This window comes from Macrobrachium rosenbergii, chromosome 47 (genome assembly GCF_040412425.1).
Source record: "Macrobrachium rosenbergii isolate ZJJX-2024 chromosome 47, ASM4041242v1, whole genome shotgun sequence".
Classification (NCBI taxonomy): Eukaryota; Metazoa; Arthropoda; class Malacostraca; order Decapoda; family Palaemonidae; genus Macrobrachium; species Macrobrachium rosenbergii.
In genome coordinates this window covers 31,690,053-31,715,403 of record NC_089787.1, presented here as the reverse complement: position 1 = coordinate 31,715,403, position 25,351 = coordinate 31,690,053, and the positions used below count along the sequence as shown (strand labels likewise).

General features: G+C 35.1%; 1 protein-coding gene across 8 annotated transcripts in view; it reads left to right on the top strand.

Annotated features, from left to right (window-relative positions):
- The window catches only part of LOC136830731 (otoferlin-like), a 722,463-nt gene that overhangs the window by 104,270 nt on the left and 592,842 nt on the right, over window positions 1-25,351 (top strand). The gene's annotated exons all lie outside the window — the stretch shown is intronic.

The window sequence follows — 25,351 nt, the reverse complement described above, 5'->3', positions numbered from 1 at the left end:
AATCCGAACGGACAGGAAGAAGAATGGACGTGATAACGAATGGCCAGAATTCCGAAAGGACAAAATGCCGAACAGACATGGGGGCGAATGTACAAGAAGTCGAAACAATCTTGGGTGGGTCGTAAATTAGATAATTACCACTATCCTTAAATAGATAATTACCAATTTCGTTACAGGTAACAAGGAAAACAATTTTCTTTCCTATTTGTAATTTACTCTCTCTTGAGTTGATCATGGATTTCGTTAAGACAGCGCGAGGAGGAAGAAAGCTTCTTTTAAGTGGTTAAGCCTACGTTATGGATAAAAAGGTTAATGACACTACATATTGGCGGTGTGAAAAGCGCAAAGAACGTAGCGCTAGACTTAAAACCACTGATGATAAAGTACAACGCAATATGTGCGATCATTCTCATCCACCTGATGGGGCCCGTAAATTCGGTTTTTAAAGTACTGGACGGTATGAAGAGTAAAGCTGAGCATTCGGAAGAAGTCACTAGCACCATAATTAGGAATGCAACGGAGGAATTGAGTGTAGATGCAGCCCTACCTAAGAAAGAAACACTTGAACAGAATCGTACGAAGAGCAAGAAAGGTAGAAATTGTCGAAGCTTTGGGCGTAACAACGTGAGGAGAGAACTTTCGGGTGTATGAAAGTGACGCTGTTGTTATCTTTTCTAGAAAAAAAATTGGAACTTTTTTTTTTATCAAAAAAGCAAACTTGGTTTGGCGATGGAATATTCGACTCTGCTCCACTAGGCAAACAATTATATACAGTGATTTCAGTTTTTAATTACTTAACAAAAGTTTATATATATATATATATATATATATATATATATATATATATATATATATATATATATATATATATATACATATATAATTCATTATGCTATATTACTCGTAGTTTATTTCACTTCATTATTATTTTGTGACTTAATTGTCTTCAATAATATGAAAGAAAGTTGCAAATAATGGTCTGAATTATCTATCTTATTCCTTTCTACTACTTAGATATTCAGCATCTTGTCCATTCGACTTCCGGTCAGTTCGACTTCCTAGCCGTTCGGCATCAAGTCCGTTCGACTTCTTGGCCTCGGCCTCTTGGATTCGGCATAAGTGCATTCGGCATCGTGTCCGCACATGCTTTCAAAAATTTATATGCAGTTTAATGGTAAATCTCAGACTTATTAATCATTTGGTGTAGCTTGCTGTATGTTGAAAACTCTGCGAAAGCTGTTGATATTTCATTCCGAGGAAGTTTTAAAATCGGGTTATCGTGCAGTATATTTTTTTCTTTTGAAGGCCACTCCAATGTTATCCCGATCAGTGGTAAACAACGACAGAAAAGGAAGGAGGTAGGCCATTAACTTAATTAACTCGAGCTGAGGATGTTGAGTAATCAAGTTATTTTACGAATGAATGTATGATACTTGTATTAAGTAAGTCCTAGCTTATATAATATATATGTATGTGTTTCATTAGGGTTAATGTTATTACAGTTATATATACATATATATATATATATATATATATATATATATATATATATATATATATATATATATATAATGCAAAGTTAACGACCGTCAGTTTTAGATTATCACGGAACATTTAGTCTTCCTAAAACCATGCGGCGAGTTATTCATGAAGGCTCATTCACCAGTGCTGTTAATTAACATTCTGCTTTAGATTCACTAAAATATTATTCACGCCACCTGACGCGGTCATGAAGTAAAGATTAGAAGAATAAGAAATGAACATAGATTTTATTTACAATTCGTATTAAATCCGGGGTTATGTCTGAAGCTACATCGTATAATCAAGGCCACTGAAAATAGATCTATTTTTCGGTGGTCTCGGTATAATGCTGTATGAACTGCGTCCCATGAAACTTTAACCACGGCCCGGTGGTGGTCTGTCCTATATCGTTGCCAGAAGCACGATTATGTCTAACTTTAACCTTAAATAAAATAAAAACTACTGAGGCTAGAGGGCTGCTATTTGGTATATTTGATGACTAGAGGGTGGATGATCAACATACCAATTTGCAGCCCTCTAGCCTCAGCAGATTTTAAGATCTGAGAGCGGACAGTATAAAGTCCGAACGGGCAGACAAAGCCAACACAATAGTTTTCTTGTACAGGAAACTAAAAGAAAGAGACAGTAATCAGGAAATGAACATGTGTCCATAACTAACCGAACCAATCTCTTAGTCTATAATAACTCCTTCATCTTGTACCGTAAAAACTTTGGCAGACTTCATTCTAGGAAAATAGAAAAATTATGAAAAATTATAGATATGATAGGGGATTTAACATAGCAAAGTACTATAAGGGATAAAATGTTTGAACAAATAATGATCCTGGTCTTCAGAGTAAAAGCTGAGTACTTTTCTTAAGGTTTTAGAAGTAAAAGCTAAATTAAATTTCTAGTTTTCATAACGAAAACATGAAATTTATTAAAACGATTTAACCTTTAAGTTTGCTCCCCGTATGTGATTAGTGCCTTCAGTGCACCTCATTTGGTGCACTGTAGGCATTACTTAAGGTTCTTTGCAGCGTCCCTTCGGTACCTGGCTGCAACCCCTTTCATTTCTTTTACTGTACCTCTGTTCATATTCTCTTTCTTCCATCTTCCTATCCGCCCTCTCCTAACAATTGAGTCGTAGTGCAACTGCGAGGTTTTCCTCCTGTTACACCTTTCAAACCTTTTTTACTGCCATTATCCGTTTCAGGGCTGAATGACCTCATAGGTCCCAGCGCTTGACCACTGGCCTAAACTCTATATATTCAATTTAGTTTGCAGAGGTCTAAAAATGTTTTGACGTCCGAGCGTTTATAGATTGACGACCAGCTTTACAAAAGAATGCAAATCGAGAAATAAGCACATCAGCACGACCTTTCACTAATTCAGGTATTGAAGGGCTTAGGCAATAATTGTGTCGTACCTGAATAACTGTTGTTGAACTCATGTAAGCTTCGCTTAGTACGAATGAAAAAATGACGTAACTTTTATATGAATGACAGTCATTTTCTTAGCGTCATTCAGAAAAATAAATTATTTTTCTGGAAATTAGTTTAATATTTTTAAATTTAGATAAATCTATAATAACGATATGTTTTTTTTATTAAATAAGATTACTACAACTACTGGGCATTATCAATTTTTTATTTAGAATTTTATATGAACTTGGCATTCATGAACGAACAGATGAGATAAATAACCAACACATTATGAATCTATGGTAATGCTGGTACCCACCAGCAAACCTCTTAAGTGAAACTGAACACAAGTAGCTGGTCCAAAGTCTGTGGAATAAAATATTTCCGAAATATCTGTAGGAATTTCGTAGACGGTGGCAAGCCGTCGCTCCTGAATAAAATATTTTTCCCAGTATATTTTGATTGTGACCATCGTCAACTTTTAGCATATTTCGCAGCGAAAGTTATATTACTGCCGTTACATTTTTGGCTGTCGTTGTGTCGTTGTTACTTTTTTTTTTTGTTATTGAGGCGGAGATATGTATGGTTACATGTATTCATGTATACTGTATATATATATATATATATATATATATATATATATATATATATATATATATATATATATATATATATATATATATATATAGGCGCCTTAAGCTAAAAAAATACATATGCCTTGAACTGTAAAATATATATATATATATATATATATATATATATATATATATATATATATATATATATATATATATATATATATATATATATATATATATATATATATATATATATATATATATATATGTATATTCAGTTTATGGTTTTTTCTATGAAAGAGGATGGCTTCAAAGAAAAATAACACAGCAGCCTCTCTCCTCTCTCTCTCTCTCTCTCTCTCTCTCTCTCTCTCTCTCTCTCTCTCTCTCTCTCTCTATGTCTCCTTATATATATATATATATATATATATATAACAGACAGACAGACAGACAGACAGACAGACAGACAGACAGACAGACAGACAGACAGACAGACAGACAGACAGACAGACAGACAGACAGGACTACTGTCCACAAACCCTTGCCTTTCCACTGGGGACCCACTTGGCGCTCAGTTCACGATTGTTTTGGTCAGCTATCTGAAAAAGTTAATGCCAAGCGGTGCAGCGGCAGCCTGGAATTGAATCGCCTATTTCACGATGCTGCGGCAGTTATCTGATCCTTGTAATTGAGTTTAGGCCGGCGTGGATCCAACTTGCATTACATTTTAATGAGAAATCCGCGTCAGATGTAAGAGATTTTGACTCATACTCTGAATTAGGTTTGTTTCGTGTATGTTTGTGTGAGGTTTATGTCTGGCTTACAACGTTATGAGAGAGAGAGAGAGAGAGAGAGAGAGAGAGAGAGAGAGAGAGAGAGAGAGAGACTCCAGCGACGGACGAGGAATCAGGACTACAGTGACGCACTAACGAAGTACGTCACTGTAGTCCTGATTCCTCGTCCGTCGCTGAACCAACAGTTGTTTTGCGAAACGCCCATAAGAAGGCTGAGAAGTAAACGAAATTGGTAGTATGCCTTTTCTGAAAGTAGATTATAGGAAATCCGTAAAAGCTAGGAGGTTGTTTTTATGGGGTTTTCTTAATTTAGAAAAAATATTTGTCATACCTTTTTTATTGGAAAAATGCAAGAGAAAATCTACTGAATTTTACTCTAATCATTTCATACGAAAGCAAAGAATTTTTGCTTTTATTAAAAACAATCTATTTTCCGGCTCTAAAATAATGTCACAGTAATTAGTCGGTTCAAATTGTGTTTTTCCTCCAAAATATCAAGGGTTATACAAACTCATCTGCAGTGTTACTATTTTGGACCTTCTTAATGCAAAATATTTTCTCGTTCAATATATCTACACTGTTCGCTTATAAGACTCATGAACTAAATATGGTAAAGATATGCGAGGTTTTATTGCTAAACCTCGCATATCTTTACCATATTTAGTTCATGAGTCTTATAAGCGAACAGTGTAGATATATTGAACGAGAAAATATTTTGCATTAAGAAGGTCCAAAATAGTGACACTGCAGATGAGTTTGTATAACCCTTGATATTTTGGAGGAAAAACACAATTTGAACCGACTAATTACTGTGACATTATTTTAGAGCCGGAAAATAGATTGTTTTTAATAAAAGCAAAAATTTTTTGCTTTCGTATGAAATGGTTAGAGTAAAATTCAGTAGATTTTCTCTTGCATTTTTCCATGCGAGTGAAGTCTTCATTAATTTTTTTGATGAATTTAATTGAAACAGCGTGAATCCTTCCTTGTCCATTAATATTCCATGTTATTAAAAGTTTATAACAGCGGACATTTATATTTAAATGACAGAGTTTGCCAAGGCAGTCGCTTGATTTGATTATGTTCTGAGAATGCTTTAAACGAAAGACAAGATTAGAACCGTAGTTATTTTCCACTTGCTGCTCAGATGATTGGAAGTGTCAAGATTTTGTTGATCTTTTCTTAAATATCGTTGCCCAAATACACTAATGACACTACTTTAATTCAAATTTTGTTTAGTAGCTTTCTTACTATACCAGACGAAAGTATACTGGATCTGCGGTCAAACTCTCCAGGAAATAAGAATCTTGTTATTCGTTGGGATCTGCATATATTGTTATTTCCTAGGATTTTAAAACGGTTTGGCCCGCGATAGGCTCCATTTCCTTAAACCTTGATAGCCTTTCACCTTTCGAGTCACCAGGAAGCACGCTACTGTAATATCCGTTTGTATGAGAGAGAGAGAGAGAGTCGGGCGTCAATCAGAGTAAGAGATATTAATTCGTTTGATTATATTGCCTACTACTGTTTTGTGTATATACAGCGGGAAATTTTTAACATTTATCTTCGTAAGCACCTGTACTCATTTACTGTAATTGTCAAGCACGCATTATTTCGTCCTTCGTATCTCTGCTAATTAAAGAAAAACTTTTTGTTCTTGAAAGTACCAACAACATCTGCCGGTTTAGTCCGTAAGTCTGTGTCACGAGATTTTTCGTATGATAATCCTAAGCTTTCAAGAAAAGAATGCTTTTATTAGTAAAACTTCACGTACAGTTGGAGCGTCGTATATGCAGATTAATTATGTAAAGGAAAATAAGGAAGTTCCATAGGTAGATGAGCTAATGAAAAGAGGCAAATGGAGATGTCTTGGACTATCCTTCTCTTAACCACTAAGAGAATAGCACACGATAGTGTCACGTGGGCTCCTGTGGGCACCAGAATAGCTGGAAGACCCAGATCTACTTGGATGAGAAGCATGGGAAGGGAGGATGGAGATGAGTGGAGATTTTTTGACGATAAAGCACAGGAAAAACATGAGTGGCGGAATTTCACAGATGCCCTTTGTGTCATTTGGCGTCGAGGCGACGAGGATCATGTATTTCTTGAATTTTATGGATTAAGTAAGTTCCTTCGAAAGTGTTGAAGTTCTCACTATCTGCATCGCAGTCTGCTGTTATTGTATTTAGTACAGTGAGTTTTACTTGTTTCGTTGGCTGTGTTTTCATTTACAGAAATGGTATTTCCAGTAAATGAATTCAGTAAATGCAATTTACTGAATGTACAGTAAATTGCACAGCACTAGTACACTTTCTTGGGGTTTTCTTTCTCTATCTCAGCCGCTCGTTGTGTATCCAGAACGTGTAACCTACTCATGTTTCGATTACAGATGACGGAAAAATGAGGTAATCCCGTCAGTGGAAAGGTGCCAGAAGTTGGTATTTAGGGATTCAGAGTACTTGTTCAGTCATGTTTGATATTGATGTGGGATAACATATCCATCATTATGCTTTGATGCAATATAATTTTATTTTCACTTTATGTCCTTAGGGATAGATTCAGATCAAAGCGACGAAAATAACTTTTTAGGGATTGAAAGTTATGAGTGCGCTGTCATTGATGCTAAAACGGTACGCAATATATACATGTTTCAATATTCTCTCATTTAGTATATTTTTTATATGTATGTCCCTTAGTTATTTCTTTTCAAGTGGAAAATTTTATCATATTAGGGGTAGTCCGTATCTAGACTGGTCTTCAAAAGGGAAACAAGTGAAAAATGCGCAGAAGCTTCTTCGGCGCAGTCGAGTTATCTGTACATCGTATAATCAAGGCCACCGAAAATAAATCAATCTTTCGGTGGTCTCGGTATAATGCTGTATTAGCTGCGACCCATGAAACTTTAACCACGGCCCGGTGGTGGCCTGGCCTATATCACTGTCCGAGCCACGATCGTGGCTAACTTTAACCTTAAATAAAATGAAAACTACTGAGGCTAGAGGGCTGCAGTTTGGTATGTTTGATGTGTACTTGTAGGATGTTGGTGTTGGAGCTCATCTAATGTCCCCTGAGGCCTATCGTTGAATCAACGATAACACCCAACATGCAAAGGTCACAGTTCTAATTAACCTGGGCGATGAAAGTTCGCTTCTTGTGTGTGTGTGTGTGTGTGTTTTGCAGTGATAAATATATCCTGGTGGTAATTACTGAGTATTTTTCTGTTTTTCCTCCTAGATGAAGTATCCTTTGTGTACTGTTTTTGTTCTTAATTACTATTAAGCTTTTCGGCAGTATTATCATATAGATTCGTAAGTAGACGAGCTGTCAGATTTTGCAAGTAATTCTGTCGTCTGGATGTAATGTCACCTGTGTGCGTGTGTGTGCTTGTGTTTATCAAGATTCTGATAGATGTACGTATATGAGTGTACACCACTTGCTCTCTATCTTTCTTTCTTTCTTTCTATATTTCTTGCTGACATACATTCGTAATTCACATTTCTGTGACTCTCCCTTTACTTCGACGTTACAAGATAATCATCATGCCTCCGTTGTCCAGGACTTTTACAACATTTAAGAGGCGGATTTATCATTTTTGGTTAAAAGAATCCTGTCTCCTTTAGTTTTTTTTTCCTCCTTCTTTTGTAAAAGTATGGGCTAGATAAAGGAATAAGGTTGATCATCCTTCAGAATGAAAAGTATTTTTGTTTATGAGAATGTAACTGACAATAGAAATTCTCTCTCTCTCTCTCTCTCTCTCTCTCTCTCTCTCTCTCTCTCTCTCTCTCTCTGTGTGTGTGTGTGTGTGTCTTGCTGTCTTCAGTGAAAAAAGAGGCCCTTAGTTGGACGGTTGTTTCATATATGTATGTATACACATATACATACATACATATATATATATATATATATATATATATATATATATATATATATATATATATATATATATATATATATATATATAACTGGAAACCATAGGTGTCGCATTTAGATTCCGGAAGGATTCACCAGTCACTTCTCATAGGCTTAGACTGAGCGAGGATATAAAGTGAAAGATGTTGGTTATTAAGGTCATGTTTCAAGATATCTTTGGTCTGACAAACATTTCCTCTTAAAAAATATTTTGTGTGATAGTTTCCTTGGTAGATGTTCTGAACTTTATCGGTCTTTACATTGTGGGTTACATGGAATTTTCATGTGATAAAGCACTGATGACGCTTGAAATACAAGATGGTTTAGTCTGGCCAATTTCCATGTGGTTTACACGCTTCATAGACTCCCACATATTTGTGATATCCCTTTCATTCTGATATTTGGCGGAAGTAGGTTACGCGTACTACTGAGTGAATTGCAAAAAGTTCTCGAGTGACTGTTGCGGATTAAAGTTGTGATGCTTTTGAATGGAGGGGTCTTTTAGTGAGTTGAACTTTTCAAAGTTTTTCTGCATTGAAGGTATTGAGGTATATTTATTTTTTCGAGAATTAATAAATGAAAAATATAGGATTTTTCCGAATTTTAAGAAAGTAAAGAAATTATTTTTTATTTTAAATTTAGGTTGACTGAGTTACCGAGATATATTTTGGAACATGGTTTTCCTTTCATCTCGTGGATTGCTAAGCACGACTGAATAAATCTGTTTCCTGAACGTAAATCCATCCACGATAATACCAGGGTAAAAGATTCTCTTTTGGGAAAAAAAAAGAAATTCGCTGACCGTAAAGATAAGTTAAATCATTACTGATCACGCTGCGATGCGTATTTGATGGAAGCACCAGCTTTAAGCTGTCGAAAACCTTTAATATCGGCCGCATGCGAGGCGGGTAGGAAATCTTCCACTGGGTGGTGGCTTTGAGAATTCTTTTAAAAAAGGAAAGAATGGGATACTAAGGGCAATTTAATCACTCACTTTCAGCTGTCGAAACTCGTTAAGACGCATTACCATGCACATGACCGCCATGATCGCTGTCGTGTTTTATAAGATCAGTTTTTTCGAGGTATTGACATTGTTGTAATTCGCATCCATTTTTCGTCCGGAGGCCAGCCAGCCACGCGTGCATGAACTCCCATGGAAGGATGTTTCTTATTTTTTTACAAATTCATAGTCACTTTTCTTGTATTCCAGTTTTCAAAAGTTCTGAGGTTTATTTTTTTTAGTGACAGGGTCGCTACTTTCCTCTCTCTCTCTCTCTCTCTCTCTCTCTCTCTCTGTTAAGGACTTTGGCTTACACATTCATTTGGCATTCCGTTGAGTAAGAGAAACTAATGTAAGCACATTTATACAGGGAATTAAGTTATATATATAGTGAAAGTGTAAAGCTTTATAGTTACTATAAAATTAAAGCATTTCAGTGGGAAATTAAGATTAAGTCTGGCAGCCCAATAAGGTATACTATATATTTTTTTTAGATAAGTGACTGTCAGATTAGGACATTTTGCATATAGCTGTAGTCTGTAAATTAGGACCTTTTCTTATGTGGCAGGATTCGTTATATTTACATTTTTGACTATGAGGTTTAGTTGCGTATAGTGGGCAGGGTTAATTTTTTCAGGATATTGGTTTATTTGATTATGGTAAGACTACACACACACACACACACACATCTCTCTCTCTCTCTCTCTCTCTCTCTCTCTCTCTCTCTCTCTCTCTCTCTCTCTCTCTCTCTCTATATATATATATATATATATATATATGTGTGTGTGTGTGTGTGTGTGTGTGTGTGTGTGTGTGTGTGTGTAGTTGTGTTTGGAAATTGATAGTTAATTTTGTTATTTTATTAATGTAATAGCATTGCCTACGGCAGCTCTCCCGTTCTTAGACATATAACGGCAGTTTTCAACATTTTTCACAAGTTATGCATTAAGTGTTATGAGGTAATGCCCAGACTTCATCGTATCATGCAACGCAGGTGAAAATTTTACATTTTTAAAAGCGTTAAGTGGTCTCACCACCCAGCGAGCTGCCATCCAGCAGTTGGGATCTCTCTCTCTCTCTCTCTCTCTCTCTCTCTCTCTCTCTCTCTCTCTCTCTCTCTCTCTCTCTCCATTTTCCCTGAAAAATCTCTTTCACTGAAGGGTAACAATTGTCCTTCGAGGAATGTTTAAAGTTCATGTCATTTAGGAGTTTGTTATTCATGGTTTCATCTCTCTCTCTCTCTCTCTCTCTCTCTCTCTCTCTCTCTCTCTCTCTCAGATTCTTCCGCACTTTCATCCCTTTTATTTTTCTTTCCATTTTCCTCGAAAAATCTCATTCACTGAAGGGCAGTAATTGTCTGTCGAGCTGTTTTGGATCAGTCAATTAGGAGTTTTGTTACAGTTTTAATCTCTCTCTCTCTCTCTCTCTCTCTCTCTCTCTCTCTCTCTCTCTCTCTCTCTCTCTCTCTCTCAAATTCTTCCGCATCTTCATCCTTTTTTTTTCTTTCCATTTCCTTCGAAAATTCTCATTCACTGAGGGGCAGTAACTGTCTATCGAACTGTGTTATAGTTCACGTCATTCAGGAGTTTGTTACTCTCTCTCTCTCTCTCTCTCTCTCTCTCTCTCTCTCTCTCTCTCTCTCTCTCTTCGTACCTCACTCTTGCGGATGCACTTGCTCTTTTTCTTCCCACTATGTTATTGTCGTCTTGAAGCATCAGTGTTCCTATCTTTCCTACCGGCTACCTCCTTCCATTACCCTCCCCTTCCCCCAAACTCCTCCTCCATCCTCCACCTCTTCTGAGGATGCCTCAAATGCGCTTGAGGAAAAGCATCATGGTGAACCATTCATAACTTCATGCTTATTACCCCTCGAGGCCTCCCCTCACTGAGAAAAGAAAATGAGGTACGATAATTCCCTCGTTGCTGATAATGCATTCATTCCGAATTCGCGAGTAAGGAGCATCGTAACATTCAAAACATTTTTGTTTTATTTTGGACTTTCATTAGTTATTGAGATTTGGTTTGTATTTCATAATTATGTGTTTAGAATGCTTAAATTTTTCTATTATTTTTTTTTTCTTTTTCTCTTTGCGAATATTTTTTTTTTATACCACGAAGCTTTTGATAAAATACATGAGGTCAAAGGAATTTCCTTTGACGTTTCTTTTTCTTCAATAGTTATACCCTAAATCTTACGTCCTGTTATGTTAGTAATGCATTTGGTTGTATATCCTTACCATATTTTGTTGACGTCTGTGTATATAGCATCATGCAGACGCACCAGTTCAAGGCATCTTCAGATCAAAAGCTACGAATATCCATCCGAAGCAAATGGAATGAAAGGGACTTGAACCAAAGCGAGTCGGTTTCCATGGTTGCCTTTTCGTTGCCCATTGAATGTCGTTGGTTTCATTAGAACCAGTGGAAAGCCTTGCCTACCCTGGGGAAGGCAGTTTGACGATTTTTCTTTGATTACACTTTTTCAGTTTCGCCTGTTAATTCCTGAGGAGGGTTTCAGAGGATGCATGGTTCTATATGCAGGTGTCTAAATTGTGTCAGTGTTGCTTAAGTGTATTATGGTATCCTGATGTGCATATATATATATATATATATATATATATATATATATATATATATATATATATATATATATATATGTGTGTGTGTGTGTGTGTGTGTGTATGTGTGTTTGTAAAATAACAGAACCCGATTTAACCAGGATGGTATCTAATGGAAACATTTTTTACGGCTGCCGGACGATGGGGACAGACTAGTCCTTGAAAGGATATAACTTTTGTAAATAAAATCTCCATTAGATGCCATCCTGTTTAAATGAGGTCCTGGTATTCTTTGTGTGAATGCACAGTACAATTGTGTAAATGGTCAAGTTTGAATTTATGTGTATATGTATATATATATATATATATATATATATATATATATATATATATATATATATATATATACAAAGAATACCAAGACCTCATTTAAACAGGATGTCATCTAATGGAGATATTATTTACAAAAAAGTTATATGCTTTCAAGGACTAGTCTGTCCCCATCGTCCGGTAGCCGTAAAAATGTTTCTGTTAGATATCATCCTGGTTAAATTGAGTTCTGTTATTTTACACACACACACACACACATATATATATACATATATATATATATATATATATATATATATATATATATATATATATATATATATATTATAATTTCTGAATTACACCGTCTTCTTTACTATCCTCGTGACAAAATCAGCAAAAAACACAGATCCATTCATATATAGATATGAATGGATCTGTGTTTTTATGCTGATTTTGTCACGAGGATAGTAAAGAAGACGGTATAATTCAGAAATTTTGAGAGGAAAGAGGTTCCGTCTCGTCAGACTCGCATCCCCGTTCCATAATCTCTGTAACTTTCAACCTCAGGTGTCTACTTGTAGCCGATGGCCCCATTGTGAAGACTGCTCGTCAGGGTGCACTCCCTGGTATTAAAGCATTGTTCTTGGTGCGCTGGAGAGACCTCCGCAATACGCCCTGTTTATGAACAAGAAAAGAGTGGAGTCTCTCGGCTCATGGGTAAGAAAAGCTGATGAGGTAGACGAATGATTTCCCTTAGATGTTCCTCTTCTTAACTTGGTTGAACTTGATGCAGTGGGAGACTATCCCTACATGTGTGTAATATGTTCTCGTTTGTCTGTTTTGTTGTAGAGCCAGAATTATAATTTGATTAGTTCATGAGGAGCAGGCTGAGGTGGAATGATTCCTCTTAGATGTACCTCTTCTTGACTTGGTTAAACATAATGTAATGGGGGACTATCCATACATGTTTTTAATATGTTCTGGTTTGTCTATTTTGTTCTAGACCCAGAATTATAATTTGATTAGTCCATGAGTAGGAGTAGGCCGAAGAGAATGATTTCCTTAGATGTTCCTCTTCTTAACTAGGTTGTACATAAGGTAATGGGGGACTGTCCATTCATATTTTGAATTTTTCTAATACATTCTGGTTTGTTTATTTTGTTATAGAGCCAGAATTATAATTTGTGTTTATGCCTAGTAGTCTTTCTTAAGGGTTGATTTGTTGAAAGAGAATTAAATTTCAATAAATCAGTTATTCGGAATCCGAATTATTATTATTATTATTATTATTATTATTATTATTATTATTATTATTATTATTATTATTATTATTATTATTATTATTATATTCGCGTGTGCGGAGTGTTGGGTATAGGTTTAAGTTTCTTAACCATCTGAAGTGTCCTTTCGTTGTTGTTGCTCTTGAGTAAAGCAAACTTCATCTAGAACGATGCAATTAAGGGGTTAAAACCACAGGGTTGCAAACCATATGGATGGATATAGCATGTAGTTGCGTAAGAGTTTTCCAAAGGTGGATCCATGTTGTTCCCCTCTCCCCCCCACCTCCTTATGGGTTGAGAGAATGAAAAATTTTAGATGGATGATGGTATATGATGCTCTTTTTTTTCTTTTGTTAGTACCATCCATACATGCGAATAGTTTAACATTAATGATGTTTTTGATTGAAATTTATTTGCCGTTTATTATTATTTATTTTTATTGTGTTTGCATTTCTATCTCTATCAATTCTTTGAACTTACAGTGGAATGGGAGAGAATAACAGCATTCAGTCACATGAATCACATTATTTCCTCACCTTGTATGGTCGTAGTTCTTCTTGATTTCGTACCCGGCGACCAACCAACACAACCCCTCCCCCTCCCCTCCTCAGTAGTCGTCTGGAAACACCCCCTCCCCTTCCCTTCCCCTTCCTGGCAGTTCTTGTCACCTTTCCATCCGATATGATTAGTTGCAATCTCTCCTTCCATCCTTTCTACCTGGTAGGATCGCTTCTGGGAGACCATCCTGCCACTGGTGTTTTCAGGTAACTGTAGCCGTTGCCATGGTAACAAGCATCTCTCTCTCTCTCTCTCTCTCTCTCTCTCTCTCTCTCATTTCCCCATTTCTCTTCCTCTCCCCATTATTTTTAGTTCCCATTACTTTCTTCCTCTAACATCTCTCTCTCTCTCTCTCTCTCTCTCTCTCTCTCTCTCTCTCTCTCTCTCTCTCTCTCTCTCTCTCTCTCATTTCCCATTTCTCATCCTCCCCCCGTTACTTTCATTGCACCGCTTCCTCCAGCATCCTTCTCCAACAGCATCCTTGCTCTCCCGTGTCCCGTATCCTTCGAGGAAGGTTAAAGCAGATATAGGATTTTATTAGGAGGAAGAAGAGGATGCGAGCGAATCTGCACCTCTCTGTTTGGATTTTAGCGTGGCCACGTTGCCAGAGGGATTTTAATCCCTTCCCTGCTTGTCTCTGGTGAATAATTGGCTGAAAATAGTCTGTTCCTCCGTGTTTTTATTGCTCTGGTTTCCTCAATGTAGTCGTTATCGTTCTCGGAAGGTTCGCGTTTTGTAGGACCCATTAAGATTTGGTGATTCGTGGAGTTTTGTCGCTATAGAATATTCTCTCTTTCTCTCTGATTAGCTGGGAACGATTAAAAAGCCCCGTCCTTGCAGTTAAGTGATTGGAGTGTCCATGCAGGTGCAATGGACTGTTGAGCTTCTTAAGTATTATCTATAAAATTCGAGTTCAGTTTCTTGGGGTGCGCCTTAGCCTCTGTACCATCATGGCCTTCCGTTCTTTTTTTTTTTTTTATACCTTGCTGGAGGACATGCTGAAGCTCTCTTTCGTGTATTTATTTTTGTAAGTTTTGTATATTTTTCTTCACTGTTAATTACACGCTTTCGTTTGATTGAGTAGTGCTTGTGTCGTTACTTATCAACGTACTTGTTCTTAACTTGTCATATATATTAAGTTCCACCCCTTTCTTCTGTTTTCCTCCCTTTTTACATAAACATCCCAAGAAGTGCAAGAAGTTCGGGTAATGCATTTCACATTTGAGGCAACTCACCTGAGTAGCAAACCCCATTCGCTCTCTCTCTCTCTCTCTCTCTCTCTCTCTCTCTCTCTCTCTCTCTCTCTCTCTCTCTCTCTCTCTGTCCTGTATAAAAATAGACGGGCTTGCTTTTCCGTGCTTGGGCAAGTTCTGTGGAAGGTTGCAAGGCAAGTTCTGTGGAAGGTTGCAAGGCAAGTTAATGACCTTTCGGTTCGTTGCCTGAAATGTGTTCACATTATGAAGAGAACTAATGACAGTAATTAACCGCGGGACTAACATGTGAAATCTCAAAGGAGAAAGATTCAGTACTGCTTTAAATGGTTTAAAATTAAAAATTCGGAAAATTGGTGTATTTTTTTCATCGTTTTGAAATCCATGGTAGGATGAATTTAGGTAATTGGGTAAAACACCAACTTTGTGATAAGATGGTTTGCTTATTTGGAATTTTTTCATTGCTCATTGTGTGTAATCGTGATTTTCTTTTCAATTAAAAAAAAACAAAAAATTTTTCTGGCATTGCCAGTAACCCTACACTTAACACACTTTTTAATACGCGTGTTGAACTTTCTAGAGAATATATGTATGTGTATATATATGTACATATATTTATATTATATTGTATATGTTTTTATAATTTTATATATATTATATATATATATGTATAGATATATATTATATATAAATGAATTTTATCACATCACCGTGATTAATATACAAGCATTGATGGCCGTGTGGTTCAGGGCGTCACTGTAGTCCTGAGTTCTTGTTCTGTGGTTCGAGCCCACGAGACGACGAACTTATTATCAACTAAAAATTCCCTTTGGGTAACATATTTAAAAATATATTATTTCCGAGGTAGAGCGAATTGGATATTAAAGGACATTTGTAGCTTAATGCTCATATATATATATATATATATATATATATATATATATATATATATATATATATATATATATATATATATATATATATATATATATATATATATATATATATATATATTATGTATATATGACAAGCATGAAATTCTTTCCCCCCAAATCAAAGCCCAAGCAGACGACTCTTCCACTTTCTAAAACAAAGGATATTGAATCGTCGAGACATGTAGGCTACTTTGGTATAAGTCTGGGATATGGAATACATTACCATAACTTTTATCCGGGATGTATAATATTTTACGAAAAGTCTTGCGCTTCGTCGGATGCTTATGGCAACCACTGCGTCGTTTCGAGAAGTAACTCTTGTTGGGGATGAAATATTGTATTATATGTTGATAAGAAAAGGGAGAAGTTCTTGAACAGTTGAGCAGATCCGCCGATAAAGTTAGTTTGAGAGCGCCTTTTCTTGTTCTAATATTCATGGGAAACCAATGCTTATTTTTGTATTGTTACGCTTTGAATCGAGCGGGCATTGGTTGTTTAATGTTATCAAAGTTATGTCCAGTGGCATTCCTCGACCATTATTTGTATGCACATACAGAGACAAAAGATGATGTATTTATACTACTGTACAAATATCTATCTATATTTATACACATACATAGATACACACATACATACATACATACATAATATATATATATATATATATATATATATATATATATATATATATATATATATTTGTATACACACACACATATATATATATGTATATATATATATATATATATATATATATATATATATATATATATATATATATATATATATGTATGTATGTATGAGCATTGGTTGTACTAAAGAGTTAATTCAAACATCAAAGAGCAATGGCAAGACTAAATCCCCTAGCCCCTACTATTACAGAATTACCATCTAAGTTGGTATGACCTTTCCTTTAGTAGTAGCCAAACCATCTTGGTCAGATGGTTAGGCTACAAGGACGAGAGAATATTCCAGTAGGGCAGATACTATGCCTCCTGTGGTAGGCCTCCTCCCCCCCATCACCCTAATTCCAGAATTCCAGGATCTCTGTTTGAAGCAGTGGAACATGAACAGGGGTGGGGTCTAAAGAGACTAGGAACTCCCTCTCTCTCTCTCTCTCTCTCTCTCTCTCTCTCTCTCTCTCTCTCTCTCTCTCTCTCTCTCTCTCTCTCTCCAATGATTCGTTGAGCGCTTAATGTTTTATTGAGTGTTTTAGTGTAAGTATTATTCTACGTACGTGATACAATGAGAAATGTTGCCTTTAATTGATTAGTCCGCTACACGAAAATTAAATGATAGAAAATAGCTGTGTTGCCTGAAGAGTTTTATTTTGTTGTATATGAATCATTCAGCGTTTGTGCTTATGTCTGCAGCTGAACTCATTAACAGGCTAAACCCTTATTAGTAATTGCTGTTCAAAACATTGTAATATTACGTTCAGACATTCACTATTATCCTCTTTTGAATATATAAACTCCCCTGGCAATGTTTTTTCGTTTAAACTTAAACTTTTTAGCTAGATATTATTTTGCATTATGCGCTATCTTTATTTTTACAGTCTGAAGTTGCTAGTGATGTAATATAGTTCAGATCTTGTAGAGCCATCAGAAAATAAATTTCCTTTTATAAGCTGAAAAACTCGAATTAATGGTTTAGTTAGTTTCTGAAACATCGTGAGTAGAAAGGAAATGTTATATTTAACAAAATATTGGCGTTGTTTCATTATTTTGTTTACACTTTATTTTTACCTTTTTAGATCGATAGATTTACTATGTTTATGGATATTTTGATTTTACTGTGTAAATGTTTATGGGTATTTTGATTTTACTGCAAAAATGTTACCTAATTCAACTAACAATAGCGCCTCTCTCTCTCTCTCTCTCTCTCTCTCTCTCTCTCTCTCTCTCTCTCTCTCTCTCTCTCTCTCTCTCTCTCTCTCAAGAAGAACCGTGTCCATTTGCAGGGCAAGACTTTTTCCTCTCCCGCAAGAGTAACTCCACATATTCTCTCTTGGAAGCGTAATGTTATTTTATTAAAATAAAAGTCCCAGGAAAGAGCTTGAAAGCTTCAAGGACTCATATGAAGGTTTCGCATTTTCTAATGGAAGCCTGTGTGTTTTCATTTTTGGTATAGAAAGTAACATTGTAGTTATATACTTTAGTTTACAGCTTTTATGTTCATTTAAAGTAAGATTATATTTGGTTAAGCTATGGTGTACAAAATTAACTTCGAAGTCTTTCTCTCTCTGTCTCTCTCTGTAATTCATATATATATATATATATATATATATATATATATATATATATATATATATATATATATATATATATATATATATATATATAATATATATATACATATATATATGTGTGTGCATATGTACATAATATATACATATATATATTATATATATAGGCCTGTATTATATTTTTTTCGTGCATGTTAAGAGGCATAGCTTGTCGTGGTTGATAAATTCGAAGTCCTCATTCAGTATCTCTTGTAACGCTTTAAAAGTGATATTTCCTTTTCCGTGTTACTTCTGTTGTTGTAATTACCGTAATTTTATTTTGTGAGTCCTTTTTATGGACACGAAGTCATCAACACTAGCCCATCTTTTTGCAGGTTACTGTACAGGAAAAAACTCCACTCGGTATATTTTGATAGATTCTGTATGGAATTAGTGTTATATTTTCAACGTTGGGGATCCAGTCACATTTCGCGTGGAGGCATTTATGCCGAATGTCCACGTATTACGGGTAATTATGGTCATTTACCTGAGAGTTATGGACTATCGTATAATGTAATGACCGCCAACTGGAAATTCATGGCCAGTGCTGAGCAGTAAAGGCGACAGGCACAAGTTATCTTCAAAGCTATTTGGGTCTGTCCTTTATGGCGGGTGTTCAGAATTGGGTATATCTAAAATCAAAGTACACAAAATACTGTTTGTGAAATGAATGACATTATTGTAATAATATTTATGAGTGAAATATCTTTTCGGGAGAAGTGTTACCTATCACTTATATGCCGTAGTTCCAGTTACTGCACAACTTAATATATTGTATATTACTCTTCATTAAATTGAATAGCTAGGATTAATGATTCGACTAAATAATCGTACTTAATTATCTAAATCCAGACGGTACAAGGTTAAAATATACAGGCAGAGAATCCTATACACCTCCACAGTTCAGAAGTGAGTTCAGGTCATTTGTGACTGAGATTGTCTTTGAAATTTGTTATTCATTTTTCGTTTACTCATACGGTTTCAGCTCCGTAGGGGGTTAGTGCCGTCAGTGTAACTCACGCGGTGCACTGTAGGCATTACTTAAGGTTCTTTGTAGAGTGCCTTCGGCCCCTAGCTGCAACTCCTTTCATTCCTTTTACTGTACCTCCGTTCGTATCCTCTTTCTTCCATCTTACTTTCCACCTTCTTTGAACAATTGTTTCATGCTGCAACTTCGAGGTTTTCCTCCTGTTACACCTTTAAAACCTCCTCTACTCTCAATTTTCCTTTCACCATACGGTATCAGTGTTTTATTTTATCCCAGTTTATTAACTTTGAAGGCGTCCCATATCTTTTACAGTCTCCAGAAAGCCTCATGATACCTGGTGTTGTGCAGATCCGACTTTTCGTCCCTTTATAAAAGGTGGCATGTCCTTCCGAAACTTTTCCTTATTGGAAGAAGTGAGCAAGTTTGGCAGACTTATTTGGTTCTAGGTTTGCGAAAGGAGTGATTTATGTAAAGTGGCACGTTGTTTCAGTTACTATTGTTTTTTGATAGGTATAAATTTAGGCAGTTCAAGGAAGCCTTATACAAATATTCCTTCCCGTAGCTACTGATAAAGTTGCGGTTGTAACATTTTGAGGTTTAATGGAGATGTATTTTATTTTATTTCATTTTATTTATTAAATACTTTTCAAATACATAAAGGATATTTTCATTAGAGATGAATCTAAAGTCTCTCTCTCTCTCTCTCTCTCTCTCTCTCTCTCTCTCTCTCTCTCTCTCTCTCTCTCTCTCTCTATATATATATATATATATATATACATATATATATATACATATATATATATATATATATATATATATATATATATATATATATATATATATATATATATAATATAAGGGAGTCCAATAGAAACGCCTTATATTTGGTGGAATTCTGTTTTAACAGAAAATATTTCACAGTCATATATATATATATATATATATATATATATATATATATATATATATATATATATATATATATATATATATATATATATATAATCAGCAGAAGGATCCATAATGGTATATCTTGTCTCTAAATATACAACATATATATATAATCAAAAGAAGGATCCATAAATGTGTTTGTAAAAATATTTACAGAGCTTAAGCTCTGTAAATATTTTTACAAATACATTTCATCTTTCAAAAAAAGATAACTGAGAAGCATGATAGGGTGTTTTTATATTTCATATATATATATGTAGTAGTTAAAAGTTAAAGTCCTATATAAATATATAAATATATTTGTGCTGTATGTATATAGAATATTAATCTTTAAAATAACTCAAAAAAATATTTATACTATATCCTTGAGCACATGATATTACTATATTTACAAGCATGAAAAAAAATGTATATCTACATTTTCACACAAATAGAGAATTTTGTAATGAATTTCCAAAAGGGCTATCCCTATGAGAAACCATGAAGTTGGTGTAACGAATACATTTTTTTCAATCTATTTTTAACAAAATATTTTGAACAATTTATATTTGAACTTATGGCTGCAATGGTCTATATTAGGGCCTTGTGGTGAATATTCATTGCTGCACGTAAAAGGCTGTTGTTTGGAAGGGATTTTTATATATAAAATATTTCAGAGTACCATAAATGAATGAAAAAATCAGACCCATAATTAATACCATATTTGCTTGTTGATCTCACTACGTCCATTGAATTCGCTCGAATAGGAGCAGTTATCCGATTTTTATGCAAATTAATTCACTGCATTTTGTGACATTTAAGACTTATTGTTCGAATGGGAAATATTGGCGGTGATTATAGCATGAAAGGAGAATCGTTTGGGAACAATGCTTTTGATGATAATTTTTTAGGCAAACAAGTGAGATCTGAATTTTATACTGTCGGGATAATTATCGGTCAGGAAAGGGCGTGTCGGTATTAACACTTGAGAGAGGGGTGGGTGAAGGTTTTCATACATGTGCATTTTTTTATTAGATTTTTAATGTTTGTTTTAAATTTTTGGGATATTTTTTTCATGGTTGACATGTATAAATGCAATAGTACTTCCGTAGGTTTGTTAGTGTGCGCTTGTACACACTCACACATGCTCACACGCAAACACGCACACACATATATATGTGTTCGTGTGTATATGTATATTTATATACATGTATATGTACTATATATATACTTTGTATATATATACATATCTATATATATGTATATATATATACAGTATATATATATATGTACTATATATGTGTGTGTAGATGTACTGCCTCATTTACGGCTTAATTTAAGGTAAGGAATGTTACACTTCATTTAGAGAGAGATAGAATCTCTCTCTCTCTCTCTCTCTCTCTCTCTCTCTCTCTCTCTCTCTCTCTCTCTCTCTCTCTCTCTCTCTCTTCGTCGTTATTATCCACTTTCGGCCGTAACCGTCTTGAGGAAATACATTGCGACGTTGGCCTTGGGTTTAGGTCGTTCTAGCTTGGATTAGGTTATCTGTACAAGAGAAGCAATTGGGTTCTGTAGAGCTTAGTATTATTTTATTGGCGTTTAGCTTAGGCGTGGGTCGCATTTCTGTTAGGCCTAGTCGTTTCAATGACCGGAACTCGCTTAAATTATTTCGAGTATTAACCCATTGAATGTCAATGTGGGGGTGAAAAGTATTTCATCAGTTTATATATATATATATATATATATATATATATATATATATATATATATATATATATACATACATACATACTGTATATATATATATATATATATATATATATATATATATATATATATATATATATATATATATATATATATATGTATATGTATATGTATGTACATATATTATTATTACCATCACTGTCAACTTTCTTTCCTCTTTAAAATTCACTAGAAAGATTTCTAAGACTAATTTGGAAATGTAACCCTTATCCTATTGTTTATTTTCATGATTTCCTCATCTATTTAGTAAATTTTGCTATATTTTAAGCCAGTCTTTGTTCCTAGAATTTATTAGAATGAAAGCCGACGTTTATTATACATACTGTGCGGATGTTCGTGAACATTGCTAGTTATAACTTAAATGTTTCGTGTTTTACACGGCATAATTGATGCTAAGGGCATAGCTTTTGAACCTTACAGAGATGTTAAGATGCTGTAACATTTGCGGATTTAAAGAATTTATTTCATGGGGCGTGTGAAGCTACAAATGCATCCACAAAATTATTCTTGTTGGTTTCTTTTTCCTGAAGGAAAACTTTACCCCTTTGTAAGAAGGATATCCTCGATAGGACTCTCTCTCTCTCTCTCTCTCTCTCTCTCTCTCTCTCTCTCTCTCTCTCTCTCTCTCTCTCTCTCTTATTCACATCTGATTTAACATTGTGGAAAATATATAGCGAAAATTTTCTCGGCCTCATTCTGTTTTACCCTAAAATATCTTGCAGCTAAACTATCTTAGTTAACGTAACTTTTCCTGTTAAGTTCAGATGTAGTCATATCAAAGTACAGGTAAATGGAACAGTTATTGTAGAAATAAGATACTGAATATAAAATTATAAAGAGGGAAATGTTGTCAGTACTTACTAAGAAATATATATATGTATATAAATATTTATATATATATATATATATATATATATATATATATATATATATATGTATATATATACATATATATACACATATATGTATATGTATGTATATATATGCATATATGTGTGCATTGTTTGTTTGTTTTTCCTTAACAACTGAGTTTTCCAGTAATTATCGGAATGTCATCCGGAACCTGCCGAACCTCCTCCTGAAAGAGCAGTTACTATCTGTTTCTAAGTGCATGCGAAACGCCCACTGACTTGCAACAACACACATTTACCTGTTCATTTTACGTTCCTCTCAGTAATCCTCGACTCTTTTAGGAATGCTGAAAGTCGCCCATTGTATCCGAAACTTAGTGGTCCTCGTTATGTTCCGGGTAAAATCGTGATACAACGTCGCATCCTTTGAACCGCGCTGGAAACGGGAGATTCCCTTTCCAATTCATCTGCATTTCAGCCATTCCACAGCACGAGCGGAAATAGACACAGCGGGCGCTGTGGAAAGGATGAATCGCTTGGAGGAATATCGGGGAGGACCGCGGTTCTCAAATTTCAAGTCACTTGTGGACCGTTTTGGGATGTTTCGCTTCACTGCCTCTATTTTTCTTTTACGCTCACGTATAATAGGATGTATTTGGTTCTTTCTGCAGGCGGCTTACCCTTCGCCATTACATCCTAAGAAGATTTGATGATGTCGTTTGAACGGATTTCAAAAGTGAACCCATCCAATTTCTGGCAGGGACAAATAAAAAATTTTGTTGGATGTGAATGCTTAAAAAACCCGTGTTGTTGCCAAATTTTCATTTTGTTTAAGATTAAATTTCCAGGAAAGACATTTTAGATAGTATCTGCTGGAGAACACTGTATATCGTTAATTATTATATTCGATACTGATCGTAATTGAAACTAAAAAAAGAGATGCGTTAGCGAAGAAAACGTTTCAAGGTCAATATATTGCAGATAACGTCCTCAAAGTTGAGTTGGTGTTACGAATAGGAACGTTTCAGAAGGGAAATTTCATCATATATTAAGAGCTGTTAGAGCCGGGATTGGTTCTCATTACGTAGTTTATATTCATTGACAGGCCTTCATATCTTATTTCCCCAATGGAAAAACTCGTAGTTTTACGCAAACGCTTGAAAAGAGTTTGCCACTATACTAGGTATCATTACAGATTCTTCAGGCGGTAATTGTAAGCTTTTACTGCTGCATTTCAAGATTCTCTTTCCATCCAATTACTCGTATTGGTCTGGAGGTGCATTTCAGATAACGTTTCTCCTAATGGTTCAGGGCGTACAAATGCTCTGTTTGGTCTTTCTCTCGGGGTTGCTTTGTCACAGGATATATATTTTCCCACTGCACAGACACATCTTTTTGATAAAGTTTGTGTTGGTTTGATTTCTTTGTTCTGTGTTTTAGTTTATTGCCTTTACTTGTAAATGAACGCCTGAGCGTCAGTCGTTTTGATTTTTCAACCTATTTATGCGTATCATTCGAAAGATTACAAAGAGGCCTGTAACCATTTCATCTTCAAGATTGTGGTTCTTTTCCAAGAGAACGGTTTTTAGTACACGAACTGCTTTAAAGCCTGTCATATATTCAGTTTTTTTTTATAATATCCACTCTGTCTTAGAAAGCATAGAGAAATTTCCATCTCTCTCTCTCTCTCTCTCTCTCTCTCTCTCTCTCTCTCTCTCTCTCTCTCTCTCTCTCTCTCTCTCTCTCGGGGCAGTATATTTATACTATGACTCCACAAAAAACCTTAATGCAATAACAAGACGCGAGAAGTAAAGTTGTTATTCTTTGTAAGTTGTTCAAACCAAAGCCTCAGTGAAATTTTACCATCAGTAGTCATTAAATGGAAAAAAGTACTTTTTAGTCCATAAGTCTGCAACAGAATGAGGACAGATGAAATTGATAAAGTGTGATTTTCACGTATATCTTAGTTCTATCGTTTGGCCTCAGATGTCCTCCCTCCGATACAGTAGACTCAGTAAGTGGAGAGGAAAGTGTAGACAGTCCTGTTGTTTACGTAGAGATGTGTATTTTAAACAGATCATCTCTCTACTCTACAGGCTGCTCGTGTGAGCTAGTGCCCTTACTGGCGTAAGCCTCTCCTAAAGCATGTGCATGTAAATGCATAGGCAGTATTTGCGTGTTGGTAAATGATTTAATGGAGAATATTGAATCATAAGACCGACTTCATTAATTTTCATTGTTGACGCGAAGATCTATTTTAAACCTGTTCCATTAAGCAGAAGGCCAGAGAAATCTGATACGGGAAGAATTGTAATGTTTTTATTTTTCTTTTTTTTTACGTTCTTCGTTTTATGTTTGCATAGAATTTAGTCTTTCTCTTCTTACCTTGGTTTCTTTCGAGGTGTCCTTCAGATCGCTTCGCGGATGATGTGCTATCTTTGTATATTT